The sequence below is a fragment of the Neovison vison genome, chromosome 6 (genome assembly GCF_020171115.1).
Source record: "Neovison vison isolate M4711 chromosome 6, ASM_NN_V1, whole genome shotgun sequence".
Classification (NCBI taxonomy): Eukaryota; Metazoa; Chordata; class Mammalia; order Carnivora; family Mustelidae; genus Neogale; species Neogale vison.
Genome location: NC_058096.1, coordinates 34696077 through 34712349, shown reverse-complemented (window position 1 = coordinate 34712349; position 16273 = coordinate 34696077). Strand labels below are relative to the sequence as shown.

At 36.9% G+C, this 16273-nt stretch overlaps 1 pseudogene; it reads left to right on the top strand.

Annotated features, from left to right (window-relative positions):
* Positions 1-474: 474 nt before the first annotated feature.
* On the top strand, positions 475-2869 carry LOC122910023 (annotated as a pseudogene).
* The last annotated feature ends 13404 nt before the right edge of the window (positions 2870-16273 follow it).

Below are 16273 nucleotides of genomic sequence, written 5' to 3'. Positions count from 1 at the left end.
TGAGGTTCATTTTCAAAGGAAAGTGCCAGCATCTAAAATAATGAGTTAATAGTTTGGTTTCATTTGGGACCAAGGAGAGCTAAAACTATGGCTGGGCCCACCTGTATTAGGGAGACAGCTAAGCTGGTTTAATAAGATACTCATAAAACAGAGATTTAAAAATACAGATGTAACTTTTTCTTATTAGAATCCCAAAAGTGACCCTGCTGCAGCTCATGGGAAAGGGAAAGTATAAAAAATTCACATACCCAGTACTTTAAGACCCATAGCTAGAAGTGTCACTTTCACTTCTGGTAACAGTCCATTAATGAAAATGTAGCTAAAGGACCACATCCAGCTAGCTGTAAGGGAGTCTGAGAAATATGGTTTCTAGCTGGGCAACCACATGCCCAGCAGCAAAGCTATAATGGAAGAATGGGAGAAATACTTTTCGACAGCTAGCTATTTCTACCATCAGCTAACAGGAGCATAACGATGGTGGTCCATGAGGAAAGTATTGGATAATTACTAGGTGTATGTTCAAATAAGAAACAAACACACAAACAAACAAAAAATCAAAAGCTTTCAGTAACACAATGCATTGTTGATGCCTATGTTATATTTGGCTTATATAAATATTGAAATGGCAACTTATGCAGTGGATAACTACTTAAAGCCTTTTTACAACTACATAAGAGAATCAAATTGAAAAACCCTGCCACACTGTCATGTACAAAAGCATTTTTTTGTTTGTTCTGTATAAAGGAGGTGCAAGGCAAGGCATGCTAGAGCAAAAAGTCAACTCCCATATGTGAAGTGTGTTCCTTAATAAATACCATGTCATGAACTGTCATATCTTAAGTCTACTTCTAAATATAACTTTCTGTTACTCTAGGAATTCAGTGGCACTTGATCTTTTCAAAAAGGTAGCTGCATCCATCTTCTGATTTTTTTTTCTGTGACCTTCTCTTAGCTCTCACAGAAGTGGAATATACATATAACTTTAAACAAATTAAAATATTTGGTCATTTAAATTTTATTCAATTATTTTTCCCTTTGTAATATTATTTGTGTAATATTATTTAAAACCACAGGGAAGTACTAAATTACAGCTTCTGCATTTCTACAAATATTTGCTGGCCTACTATCTATCTACAAACCCTGTTTTGGGTACAGAGGATAATTTTTTTTTTTTAAATGGATGATGGGGATCCTGCCTCTAGTGAAATAATCTTCAGTCTTTTTAGAGGAGAAAGTAAGGAAGGTTTACTTGTGCCAACACGCCAACTAAATAAAAGGGACATTCTCTAGTTAGTAATACCAAATAGATTTTAAAGTTCCTGAAATTAGATTTCTTGTTATTGACCATTTCTATTTTTTATTAGACAAGTATAAATTTTAAAGCATATCTATACTGTGTCAGTTTCCCTAGTATAAGTAGTAAGTTGATTTAATTAGTACATTAACCTGCACATAGCGTGCAGGCTATTATCAGGATGCCAACTAGAATACACCTATGTGGCAGACGGATGAGGCATAAAGCTCAAAATCAAAGTATACGAAAAGATGATTCTTTTATTGTGAAAACTTATAATTCTTCATATTAGAAAATATAGTGAGTCATAGCAGGGAAGTTCATTCTGAAGTTTAAAAAGTCACTCTTCGCACTCCCCGCGCCAGCTCCTGGGCTCTTGTGTGCCTCTTCTGCCAGCGTCACTGCGGCTGTCGCCCCGAGGAAGATCTTGCCCTTCCAGGCCAGCCAGTGCAGAAACCAGATCCGCGCCAACTTCGGAAGGTCATCAGCGACAAGCATGGCATCGACCCTGCCAGCATTTACCACAGTGAGAGCGATCCGAAGCTGGAGCAGATCAACGAGTACTACAAGAACACCGCCGGCGGCAAGTGCGTGCCCTGCACTGTGCTTGTGGACCTGGAGCTGGGCACTATGGTCTCCCTGTGCTTGGGACCCTTTGGGCAAATCTTCAGTCCAGACAACATGGCTTCCGGTCAGAGTTACGCAAAACAGTGGGCCAAGGGGCTCTACACAGAGGGTGAAGAGCTGATCGACTCTGGGCTGGAAGTTGTGAGGAAAAAACGTTAAATCTGTGACTGCCTGCAGGGCTTTCAGCTGACCCACTCCCCAGGTAGGGTGACTGAGCCTGGGATGGGTACCCTTTTCATCAGCAAGATTGGGGAGGGGTGCCCAGACGGGATCATGAACACATTCAGTGTGGTGCCCTCAACCAACCTGTGGGACAGGGTGGTGGAGCCCTATGATGCCATGATCTCAGCCCACTGGCTCATAGATAACCCAGACTGAAAGCTATTGGATTGATAACAAGGCCCCCTATGACGTCTGCTTTGGAACTTTGAAACTGACCACACCCACCCATGGGGACGTCAACCACCTGGTCAGCCACCATGAGTGGGGTCACCAGCTGCCTGCCTTTTCCTGGACAGCTCAATGCTGACCCACACAAGCTGGCTATCAATAGGGTCCTATTCCCCTGACTGCAATTCTGCATGCCCGGCTTCACCCCACTGAGCAGCTGGAGCAGCCAACAGTACGTGGCGCTGACAGTGGCCAAGCTCACCCAGCGCATGTTTGATGCCAAGAACATTACAGCCACTACCTGACCACGCCTGCAGTATTCAGGGGCCACATGTCCATGAAGAAGGTGGATGAGCAGATGCTGAATGTCCAAGACAAGAACAGCAGCTACTTCATTGAGTGGATCCCTAAAAACATAAGATAGCCGTCTATGACACACCACCTCAAGGGCTAAAAATGTCTTCCACCTCTAGGAGCAATAGCACAGCCATCCAGGAGCTGTTCCAGTGTATCTCAGAGTGGTTCACAGACATGTTCAAGCACGTGGAAGCTGTGTGAACTCTTTATTCACTCACCACCTGTTCTCTGATGATCATGTCTCTGTATGCACTTGCTCTTTCTCCTGTCTTGAGGCCACATTCCAAACAGACTTGGCCATTAAAGCATTTACATAGTGAGAAAATGAATCAATCTTCTTATCTTCTTAACTTGAAAATAATTCTAATGGCAATGAAACTCTTACCAAAAGAAATAAAAAAGAATCAGGTTAGGGGAGTTCTCTTTAAAGACCATCAACATTGGGCGCCTGGGTGGCTCAGTGGGTTAAAGCCTCTGCCTTCAGCTCAGGTCATGATCCCAGGGTCCTGGGATTGAGCCCCATATCGGGCTCTCTGCTCAGCTGGGAGCTTGCTTCCCCCTCTGTCTCTGCCTGCCTCTCTGCCTACTTGTGATTTCTGTCTGTCAAATAAATAAATAAAATCTTAAAAAAAAAAAAAAGGTCATCAACATTAAGATCTCTGGACTTTAGACAGAAGTCAATTTTAAACATCTATAAAATATTTTGCTGACAAATGTATTTTTGAATATCTAGAGAGATATTCCATAGACATTCATTCCATGTTTTCCTACCTTAAAAACTTCCATATTCTCAAGACATGGTGTTATCTATTTTCCTCCTCAATGTAGATATTCCTTGTAGGCTGATTTTAAGTTCAGTCCAAAACCGTCACACACAAAAGCACTATGACATCACAGCTTAATCCAGAAACACTTCATTAACATGCCTTTTAGTGTCAAAATGTTCTCTGAAGAAAGACAAGATTGCATGAGCCTGCCTCATTTTGTTCCAAAATATTTGCTGATGGTAAAAAGAAAAAAAAAATGTGACTGTCAAGTTAATAACATATTGAAAATGCTGCAGTTAGAATGACCAACTCTGTTGTCCCTGAGTAAAATGTGGAACCTAGGAGAAGAGCCCAATGAGAGATTTTTGTTATTAACAGAGCGGGAGTGAAGGCTTTAAAGTTCCACTTAGCTTCCTCTATGAGAAGTGCCTATCTAAATACAGAACCACATAGAAACAGATGCCTTGAAATGTTCCAGCCTATTTGACTATATAAATGTATATGGATGCTCTTCTGTCACCAAGACCATCAGTGTAAACAAGTGATAGTTTACAGACTATATAATCCATTTCCCTTGGAAAAAAGCTCTCCTGGTTATTTTTAGACAGTCTCTTACATAAGGTACTAAAATGTACCCTATAAAATAACTTAACACACATATCAAAATGCTCTTTTATTTCCATGGAGAAAATTAAATCCTCTGGAGTTTGTGACTAAGAATCTCACGTTTCATAGAGTATGTTTTCCCACTTCTAAGTATTTTTTCTCATCCCTACATCCCCACCCTCCCTCAACAGTTAAGACTAAAAACCTGAAGAACTTTTTTATTCTGGTCTTCATCTTAGAAGACCATTTCTTTGCACCAAGCTGATAATTAAAAGTTTTTGGATTTTTTTCTGTTTGGCATACTGGGTGATTAGTCCATTGAAATGTGTTTCCACAGCCTTCTTTTGTAGTTCTCTATTGCTATGCATCTTTTCTTTTTTATGTTTGTCTGAATTGAACTATATTTACCATCTGCTGTTTCAGGCTCTCAAATGATCTGAAACCTTTGAATTTTGTTAAATCATTCCTCATTATTGCTTTTTTCGTAGTATCTATAAAGTCTATCTGTTTCCCTCCTAAGGATTTCCTTATATCTATCATTTACATATGCTAGTCACTAAGATACTAGGACACCAAACAACCAGTTTGAAATGCAAAGTCCTCAGCTAAACTGATCTTCTATTTTGAAGTAAACTCCCTCTATCACTTTGCCTCTATTCCAAGCTTTGTATTTATTCCCAGGACACTAATATGAAGTCCTTCAATGACATTTTGATTGTTTTAGTATATTAGATCCTTTGAATTTGTTTTAGCTATTGTCTTATCATTACTTTTCTCCTATAGTATAAAAGTTTTACTCTTCATGTCTTTTCTTATCTTGAGGATAGGTTTCTGCAACTCATTTTTTTTTTAAAGATTTTATTTCTTTATTTGACAGGGGGAGAGATCAAATGTAGGCAGAAAGGCAAGCAGAGAGAGGGGGAAGCAGACTCCCTGCTGAGCAGAGAGCCTGATGCCAAGCTCAATCCCAGTACCCTGACTGTGACCATGACCCGAGCCGAAGGCAGAGGCTTTAACCCACTGAGCCACTCAGGCAACCCCCGTAACTCAGTTTTTAAATAAAGTCAACATTTGGTAGAAATAAGGTTTTGTTCTGTTTTTTTTTATTGTGGTTTTTTTTGTTTGTTTTGCTTTTTTTAGTAATGGGCATGATATTGCCCTGAAAAAAAGAGGTAGAAGAAAGCTGTCCTGATCTAAGCTTTGGGGACAAGTCAACAACATCTTTTTTTTTTTTTTCCCTCACTTTTATCTCAACATATACAAGGATTTAGAACCTTTCCATAGCACCTTGGTGTCCATAGGAAATCACAGGTGTAAAACTTCACAAAAGGTACCAAGTGGATGGAAAGGGTAATGTACTTTTGTGATAACACACACAATGATATCCTATGTAATAGACTCTACTTCCATTTACAGAGGCTTTGGTTCTAATCAATCACTGACTCCTTTGTTCTTTCATTCATTCATTTTTTATAAGACTTTGAGTTATCAACTACTGCATAACAAATTCCCCCAAAGTTGGCTGTCAGCGATGCCACCAACTCTTGATTTTGGCTCAGGTCATGATGTCATGGGTTGTGGGACTAAGCCCTATGTCAGGCTCTGGGCTCAGTTGGGGAGTCCTCTTAAAGATTCTCTACCTCTGCCCCTCCCTCCTCAAATAAATAAATAAGTAAATCATTAAAACGATTTTTTTTTTTGAGGAGTGCCTGGGTGGCTCAGTCAGTTAAGAGTCTGCCTTTGGCTCAGGTCATGATCCCAGGGTTCTTGGATTGAGCCCCACATCAGGTTTCTTGCTCAGCAAGGAAACCTATTTCTCCCTCTCCCTCTGCCTGTCACTTGCCCTGCTTATGCTCCCTTTCTCTGTCAAATAAATAAATAAAATCTTAAAAAAAAAATTCTTTGAGTCTCCTTGCCCTCAATGTCTCATGGTTTTGGTTGGAAGATCAAAAGAATTAGGTAGTTCTGTGAGGCTAACCATATCTAGCTACTGACAAGACCATGGAAAGGTACATAATAGAGAAGTCTACGGGAAGTTCTTGCTTTTCCTATCTTACTACCTGAGCTGGAACATCTTATCTCATTTTCTCCTACCCTCAGACTGGGATTTACAGTATCATCTCTCCTGTTTCTCAGATCTTCAGACTCATAATAAATTATATCACTGGCTTTCTTTGGCCTCTAGTTTGCAAACTGTGAGACTTCTCAGCCTTCAGCATTGCTCTCTCTCTCTTTCTCTTATTGGTTCTGATTCTCTGGAGATCCCTAATACACTATTTCATCCTTTGCCTTGATTGTTGATTCTTGCTTCACAGATCCACTCTAGCCTTTGAATCTGCCTCCCATTCAAATCCTCTCCCCAAAGTCTGTAAAGGAGTACAATGTAAACATTGAGCAGTAAACATAGGTTTGCATGTAAGCCTGATAACTATGTGAACCTTAGCAGTTCACTTGATCATACTTAGAATCAGTTTCCTCATCTATAAAATAGGAAAGATATAATGCTTGGCTTTCAGGATTGAGATGATATTTGTACCATACATTTTGTTCATAAGCCCTCAATGAACGTTTTTTAGAACAAATTCTACCACCCTCCTGACACGGAGGCAGGGGCCTGAAGTCCTAGAAGCAGCAATATAAATGTTTCTGCATTTTCTGATGTAATTCATGAGGAAATTTGACATCTGATACATAGTAGTTCTGATGATTATAGAATTCTAAACACCGAATCCTCAAGCTCCTAACCAAGGCATTTGTTAGTCCTTCCCTTCCCCGATTCAAGACAGACCTGAGGGGAAAGCCCAGCTCCAGAGCTTCCATGAGACTCACTGAGGCCTTTGTTATGAGAGTCTTTCAGTTCAACTTCTCCTTCTGCTGTGTCTTGCTTTATTCTTTCTTCAATGGCTTTTTATCTAGAGTACGTTCTCCAATAAATTACTCCATTAAAGGGCTGCATCTCAAAGTCTGTTTTCCAGAAAAATCAGCCTGTGTCTGATGTTATTTTTTTAAACATTTATTTATTTATTTATTTATTTGACAGAGAGAGAGAGAGAGATCACGAGTAGGCAGAGAGGCAGGCAGAGAGAGAGAAATGGGGAAGCAGGCTCCCTGCTGATGCAGGGCTCTATATCAGGACCCTGAGATCATGACCTGAGCCGGAGGCAGAGGATTTAACCCACTGAGCCACCCAGGCACCCTGTCTGATGTTATTTTATAAGGTGTTGGAGGTGGGGATAGAGGAGAGAGAATGGGAGTTGGGGAGTCTTCCAACTTCAAGTAAGTCAAATAAGTATCTATAGAACATTCCAGAGAACACTCAAGACAGAGACACAGCATGTGGCATTTACAAAATAGGTTGCTTGGAGCAATGTTTAGACTGACTACCCTATGGTAGAAATGGATATCATTAATAACACAGAGATTAAAAACCAGATAAGTTTTATTACTCTGCTTCCTTTCATTCTATGTCCATACCGATGGACCTTGCCATCCTAATTCATTTCCACTTCATCTGGGACTGAAATTGGAACTGGCAATAGCATGTTAAGGCAGACATACAAACTTCAGACATAAGATGACATTGTCCCTGGTCCCCACAAGGGCACCCCCACTAGCAATAAAAAATAAGATTTGGAGTGTTTTTTAATGGCTGCAGACTTTTTAAAAGTACAGAGTATACTGACGGTACAGTGGGATATACCTCTAGTTAAGAACAAAAGCCATTCTGCTTAGCTAGATGTTTCTCTACAGTAAGTAAACACTATTATTCTCTGAAACATCTTCCCAGGTATTTGATTATTAGAGGTTTTAAACAACACCCTGCAAAAAGCTTAGTCAGAATAGATTGAAGGTGATCCCAGTTGAAATGAGGGACAGGACCCCTATGGCTAGCCAACATCAAGAAAGGTGGATGACTACAATATTTTGACTACTCTGAGAGGTACCTCTACCTCTTGCCTACTATTTTTTAATTATTTGTAATGTACTGAGAGGTGGTGTGATTCAAATATTAGGGAGTTATTGCTGTGAATCTCACAGGAATATCCTGAGAGAAGCTCAGGCAGAAATACATATTTAAGCAATTTTTTAAACTAGTATGTTTACATTTTAGAAATGACTCATCATATTCTATTGTGTAAATACATATTTAGACTAGTAAAACTCTTTAGAAAGCTATGAATTAAAGCCAAATGTAAGTATTGGAGTTAATCTTTTCTGCCTGCTTTAAGCGCCATTTTGAATGAGTGGGGTGAATTGGACATTGTGTGTGTATAATGATGAAAAATGGTAGGCTACAATAAGGAATAATTATTTTGATTTCTAGAGCATAATGGCCTATGAATTATGTTTAAAATTAATGAAAGAGAAGATAGAGAATGATTTGAATCTCATCAGTAGCTATTTTTCTCTTTCTCTGAGGCAGCAATGAGCCATTTTCTAAAGGATTTGAACTTTTGTGAGCAAGTCCCTCTAAGCTTCTAAAAGGTCTTAATTTGAAGCTGAACCTTTTTAATGATGATTTGTTTCCCTTGAAAGAACAAACAAATAAGCAGTTGGACTTCCTGAGAGGTTTTCATTGTATAAAGATAATTTCTTTGCAAATCTAAATAAGTTTTTAACATTTGGAAGGACATGTACATTCCAGCATATCCTTTGCCATAAAAGATCCCTTCTCTCTTCAACATTACAAACAGCTATAAAAAGAGGTTATTTTCCCACAGAAAGCAACATGGACTTAAAAAGAGAATAAAGGTGTTTTTTAGAAAATTTTCTTTCACTCTAATTGCATCCACTAACATTAAATAGAGAAAACCATTGTCTTTCAATAGTCATGTCAAATCTAGAACTATCGCTTGGCCTTATGTTTACCTGTTTAGTCCTCTGTTGGAAGATGCTTTTATTTCTAGTTTTTTTAGGAAAAAAAAATCTCCCAAGGAAGATAGAAAATAATGTTCCTAGAGATACCACTGTATGGAATGCAAAATTCGGCAACATGTTTGAACGGTGAAAGTTACCATATCTCAAGTGTTCTAATATAAATATCCAAATTCCAGCTTAGGTATCAGGACACACTTAGTTCTTGTCATTCATAGCTAGATCCTTCATCCTCTATCCTCGACTGACTTGAAGGACAAGCGGATACATTCAGTCTGTTCACAAGCTATCAATTGTCTCCTGAATCTAATTATTTTCCTCAAAACTCAACTACTGTAAGTCTTCATTGTATCTAGAGAGAATGGCTTTTCTTAGTCCTGTATTTCTGGAATATTGTGTATTAAACCACTGGTTATCTAAAAGTCGGTTTTCAGTGATACATAACAGTCCCTTATTTGGTACTAGTATTTTCCTATTTATTTTATAATTACCTTCTATTAATGATTTTTCCATTTATAATAATACACAGTTTTTTAAAAGTAAGCCTAACTAATCAATTCAAAATGTTAATTAAAGTAATATGGCATATTTATGAAGAAGCTTATGCGGAATACTGTTCAAAAATACATGTTACTCTGCTTCTCACTCCCAATATTTGACATTATAGACCCTCTTCTTGAATTTTTTTTCTTTTTATCCTATCCTAAGATTCTGACAAAAGTATATTTTCTTTATACTTACTCCCTTGTGGTTTTATTTCTTTATTATGCTTGTTTGTTTATATTCTATGGCTTTAGCTACTATCCCTGTGGAGATTGCCAAATCTGCATTTTTCTCTTTCAGCTTCCACTGGACCTCCTATAAAGGATAATAATATCTAATCCTATAGAGGATTATTTTAAGAATATGAAGATGGAAACTAACCTAATTTTAAGAATGTTTTACTTATAATATCTAGGTTTTTTTTTTAAATGGTAGAAAGTCAGCTAATTATATAACCCATTCTCAGTTATCAGTGGGTATATTATCTAATTATGAGGTAATCTTTAATAATTTTAGTGAACCACCTCACAATATAAACAACTATCACTATCAGTTTGATAAAAAAAAAAAACAACAACAGAAAGTTAAGCCTATGATAGAATAACAAAATCAAAGTTGGATTCCTTACCATTCTAGACACCCTTCTAAGGACTTAATTTATTCATGTCATTATTAAAATGAGGCTCCGAGACTAAGAATGATACTTGACATTTGTTCTGACCATTGAAGCAGCTTATAGTAGCTTTATTACTTGTGTGACCTGTGTTACTAGTAAAGTCTAATTTTTTTATATATTTCTGTAATACATTTTGGTTTTATGGTTCTTTTTTATTTATATTATTGGAGCCCCTCAAAAAATCCTGTGTTGTAAGTGGAGCAATTTATAATTTTGGCTTTTTTTACATAGAAAATGCATTTAGAATTTTGTGTTAGGATCTGGGTACTAATAGAAACTAATGGACATCTGGAAGGAGGTATGTGGAAGAGTAGAGCTGTTCATAAAATTACAGAGAAATTAATTTTGAAGGGTTATAGATGATAAAAGGAACTACATTAAATGTTCGGGATGGATCAGAGATGAGGCCATAGTGTGGTATAAATTTATGATAACTAAGTCTCTAGAAAAAGAGAGAGAAAAGTCCTATTTTTTAGCATTTGTCCATTTCTATGGTAAAATACTCCTGTCATGGCCAATATCAAGCTACCAATATGGTGAATGCAGGATTGAGAAGAGATATGCATAACACAATGTATAGTATTTCTATCATGCAGTTGTTGATACAAACAACCTGAATCATAGACAACAGTAAACTAATTAGGAAGTGATGAGTTATATATTATCTTTTAAATATAATTTCTTTAACTTCAAGTTTGTATAATTTAATTTTTAATAATGGCCAGTTTTAACCACCAGTTTGCAACTTCCTGAAAATCGAAACATTAGCTCTTGTAACTCGTATATGCCAATCTGGCAAACCACTAGATTTATAGAAGATATGGTTCCTTCAAATATTTGAAGTACACTATGGAGAAGGAAGGATAAGACTTTAACATTTATTCCAGAGGACATTGCCAGAAGCAGTAGACGCAAAAGTATACAATGGCAGATTTGGGATTCATTTTAAGACCACACTTTTTAACACTGAAATTTGCCAATGTGATTGTCTATTTTGTGCAACAAAGTTTCACTGAAAGTATTTAAAGTGACACTTTTTACTGAAGATGTCCAAGAGCCTGAATGACCTTGGATTACAATTTTGTAGAAGACATCCGGAACTGCTGTGGTTAGACCTAAAGGATGCCTTCCAACTCTAAGGCTTAGATGAAGATTTTGATTATCAAATACTTGAAAAATAGGATCCTGATTCATGATTTCAAATCAAATGTCATCTAAATTTCATCCATGAAATTATTTTTGCTAAATCACAGAGGTAGAGAGAGGGTTGCTTAAGAATGAACTGGGCAGCACAGTGCATGTCTTAGTGTTTTACTACTGGCAAAAGTTTAAAAATACCAGAACTGGCTTACCTCCCATTAGTCCGATGTTTCCCAAAGGAACAAAAGGAAAGCTACAAAAAGAATAAACATTTTTCCCCCGCAGTCTTCTAGAGAGAAGAGAAGGGAGACACAGGATAAGCAAGAAAAATAATGTGCACAGTCTCCACTCAGAGTTTGTCCCCAGCCCTGGCTCTGGACTTAAAAGTGAGGGATGTTTAGTGAGGGGAAGAAAAAGGTGTCAGGTCAGCCAGTGGAGCTGTACTTACAGATTTTTCTATTTGAAGAGAGCTCTAAAACAGATGCCAGAAATGGAAGAAATTGCTGGAATTCATGGCTCTGTCTATCTAGGTTTTGATAGAAAATTGAGAGACATTCATAAATGAAAATTAACTAAAAATAAAACTGTCATTTGAGTAATTTGAATATGCATGCAGTTTATCTCCAACTTCTTCATGATTTTCAGGGTATTTTAATACCATCTAGAGATTCAGATTTGAAAGGCTTGAGATGATAACTTGGAAATTCACAAAAAAGAGAATCTGAGTACAATCAGAGTGGAGAAGAGCTCTGCTACTGCCAGGCTAGCAACCAACCGTAGCTAGCATAACCTATAAAGGTTCTAAGGAGGATTTTGCATGCTTCATGCATTTTGATATTTAACTTTCAATCAGATGTTAATGCCTGAATCTCTCAAAATAAATAGCTAATGTATATAAAAAGAGAGAGATGCTCATGAGGCTGGTTTATATTGCCCTTTTATCAAATTATAAAAAGATCAAGTTCTAATCTGCTAGTCTCAAAGCAAAATTTTACTGAATCTAGGTACATTAACCACTAGCATTAAGAAAAACATGGTTACTCAAGCTGTGATAATCATGAGGGCAATGAAACCAGTATTATAAGCCATACATCTCACCTACATAAGAGGGCTGAGACCACTGCCATCAAGGAATAGGAGAGGAGAGTGAAGGAATGCCCCCCAGGGGGTCAGAAATGGGTGGGGGGAGAGAGAGAGCACAATCCAAAGTTGTCTGAAATTATTTTGAAGACTTATGTCTCATTTTTTGAATCAATGTAAAAATTTGTGGTTTCTACTCTACAATATATCCACATTTATTATAATAAAAATAAAATTAAAATTAAAATTTTTGTCTCTAACATTTTTAGCATTATTGACATGGCAGTAAGATGGACCATGTGCATCCCACAGCTTCAGATACACCCTAGCATAATACTCTGTCCCCTTGGGGTTATGTATGTCCCTGTTTGAAAGGCACAGAACCCCAGAATCAACAAGCTATCCCTTATCCTATAAACTCATTTGCATATGCACAGGGTAATTTCATGTGCATTTGGCATTTTTACAAACACTTCACTTATTGGAGATGATGAGGCTAAGCTGTACACAGGTCAAGAGATTGAAAGGGGCCTTAGGAGGCTACTTTGCCTAGTCTCTGGCCTTCAAGGATAATCACATTTAAATTACCAAAGACACAGGGGGATACATTGTTCCATAAACTCTGCAGAGAAGGATTTCCATAAACAATCTTGGAAACTCATCCCATTTTAATATCAGGAAGTTCCTTCTTCAATATAAGCAAAACGCATTTCAACTCTACAGGTCTTGGGAGACCTATAAAAAATAAATTCTGGTAATTTAATTTAAAAACAGCCCTTTTCACTAAGGGTTATCAGTTATATCCTACATGATGGCAACAATTTATTAGGATGTCTCTAGAACATACATGATATTGATGGCAAAATTAAAATGTCAGTTTAATTTTCTGTTATATTTGAAGCTTGAAATTTAATCTTAAATATTCTTCTTTTCAGTTGCTAGGTTAGAATGAATAATAAGCAAGTTTTTAAACAAAAACTAAACATATGCTATGCTAATAGTTTAAGTAAGCAGAAAGGTAAATCTCCTCTTCTCATGGGCAAAAATAAAGAAAACCTGTTCTGTGTTTACAGAAAAGGAGTGTAGCTCTCTGCTAGTGAGGCTTTGCCATATTTCTTCATCATCTGGTATCCATGATGTCCTTAACAAATATAAATGAACAAATGAATACATAAATAATGCACATTCAACTCTGAAGAAGAATTTCTTCTGTTGAAGAACTAAACAAGCCAAAAACTGAGAAATAACACTCTTCGTTGGTTATAGTCAAAGATGTTTAAAAAGGAGAATGAGAAGACCATGTATAGACTCACTGACCACACATAGACTCAAAGAAAAATGTGAACTTAAAAAGACAAAAATCTTTTAAAGTTATCCATTTTCAGATGGGGACTTTACCTCTCCTTATCTCCCCACAAGAACAAACAAACAAACAAATATATATATATATACACACATACATACATACACGCTATTGGAGAGAAAAAAGCAATTAGGAATTTAGAATAAATTCATAGTATTGACCAGAAAGTTAAAGAACTTCTAAATGAACAAAACAGCTGGAGACAGATGGAGAAATTTAACAGACCTAGTAACCATTAGTACAATGTAGGAGAAATACATACTTGCTCTGAAGTATCCCCCTCAGAACTCCAGAATACTCTGGTCTAAGAAACTGAAATATGGAGCAATTGGTGTTGTAAATTAATTAAGGAGCTACGGAGCAGCCATACCAGCTCCTTGCTCTCAGATTTGCCACAGTATTTGTGTCCAGGATAAAGCCTTAGATTCCTAGAAAGAAAGGAATCTGGCACTGTTTCTGGAGACACCAGAGTGAATGCTGGTGTTTTATTCTAGGTGACCTTCAGTCGCTAATACACACATTCTTGAGCTGCAGTGGCAACCTCTTCATGGATCTTAAAACACAACCATCAGCTATGAACCTCTTCCCTCTTTACATCAGTGGGGCCCCTACAATCTGAACCAGTCTTTGCAATGATTTTCATGTGTGCCAGTGATTACCACACTGGTGAAACAGAAACTAAAAGTGGAAAAAAGTGTTACTACAAGAGGCAGACAATAATTTTAAAATGAGAATAATTAATATACTTGGTATTATTCCTGAGACCATCAAAAACATAAAATAAAAAGAGGCAAGATATAGTTTACAATTTTAAAAGCACAACTACTAAAATTTAAATTCCATTACAAGACCTAAGTAACCATGAGCATGCCAAAGGACAGAGAGAAGAAATATGAAAGAAATATTTAAGAAAAGATTCTCAGATACAGATGTATAGCATAAATTAGATATTTTGTTTTATTCTTTGCAACATAAATTGAAATTTAACTGCATCATCATATACATTAGAGTTGTTTTAATAAAGATAAATTTGTTTCTGATTTTTTAAAGATTTTCATTTATTTTACAGAGAGAGGGAGCATGCAGCAAGAGGGGTAGAAGGTGAAGGAGAGAGAGAATACTCAAGCAGACTCCCCACTGAATGCAGAACCAGAGCCTGAGGACTCCATCCCAGGACCCTGAGAGCAACACCTGAGCCAAAATCCACAGTTGGCCATTAACTGACTGACTGAGCCACCCAAGTGCCCTTTTTCTAATTTTTTAAAAAACCAGGAATTTGTGGTCTCTTAATTCCCAGTGCTGTGAACATCTTCATTTAAACAGGGAAATAAATGACTTTCTATTAATATTCAAAAGTAACAGTTGCATGTCAATTGCTTTCATCTGATGATTTCCTTCTTTGTACTTCCCAAATAATCTAGAAGAAGATATTACCATACCTACTTTATATATGAGAAAACTGAGGCTGGAGAAATAGATAAATTATGGAGATCACAGAACAAGCGGCTTTTAGGATTTGAATCCAAGATTTATCCGGCACTTAAGCTGTTTCACTAATACTCATATACATTTTCGGTTTTACTAAAATTAATGCAAAAATAACATTAAAATTTTCACAGAGCTTCAGTTTAAGCTGTGTTAGTAAAGTTCTAAAGTAATATCAGGTTATGTTTTAAACATAAAACAGAAGTAAAGCCGGTGTTCTCCAAGCCTGTGGACACAAAAAGATGTTTTATTCTACTTTTTGTTTGTTTATTTTCAATCATCTAATGTACCAAGCTTCATAACTAATTAATTGATTTTAAAACATTATTTATAATAGTTTAACTTGGAGAATCAGATAGGAAATTTCCTCAGAGCACAAATTAGTAAAACACAGATCCCAGATTACAGTCTACTGTTACATCTAAATTTTTAACAGTTTAATTTTTAATCCCATTTTCATGAGTGGAGTAACATTTCCCAAAAGGTGTTCCATGGAATGAATACTCCTCCAACAAGAGTGTTGGCTGAGGGCCAAACAATTTAAGGAAATACAATAACACATATGTCTTCTTGGAGAGTCACAAAACATATATTTTTTTCCCTCTGGTAACATCTTTTAACATCCATCATATAGAGTGTGGGAAATTACTGATTATTTTAGATAGTCCTCAAATCCTGTGAAAGGGATGAACTTCTCCTTACCTTTTTGAGATGGGTCAAGGTAGCCGGCTATTAAGTAGCAGAGTCAGGATTTGCACTCAGATCAGAGTAAGTCCAGAGATCTTCTCCCTTTCCACTGGGCTACAGTTCTTTTTTCTATCCCAACCAGTACCTTCATGCTCTGTTTATTTTTAACCCATGTGTCCAATACTGAAGGAAATTGCTTTTGCTGTCACTTCACGCAGCACTTTTGGATTTTGTTCCAATTTGAAGAGAGAATTCTTGATAACAGAATTGCTGTGTTGAGTATTTGTTTAAAGCTAAAGCAGAAAACCACTCATGAGTGACACAGGCAGTTAAATGGTACCATCTGGAGCAAGAGGCATCTGTAAGTATCCTTATTTAAGAAC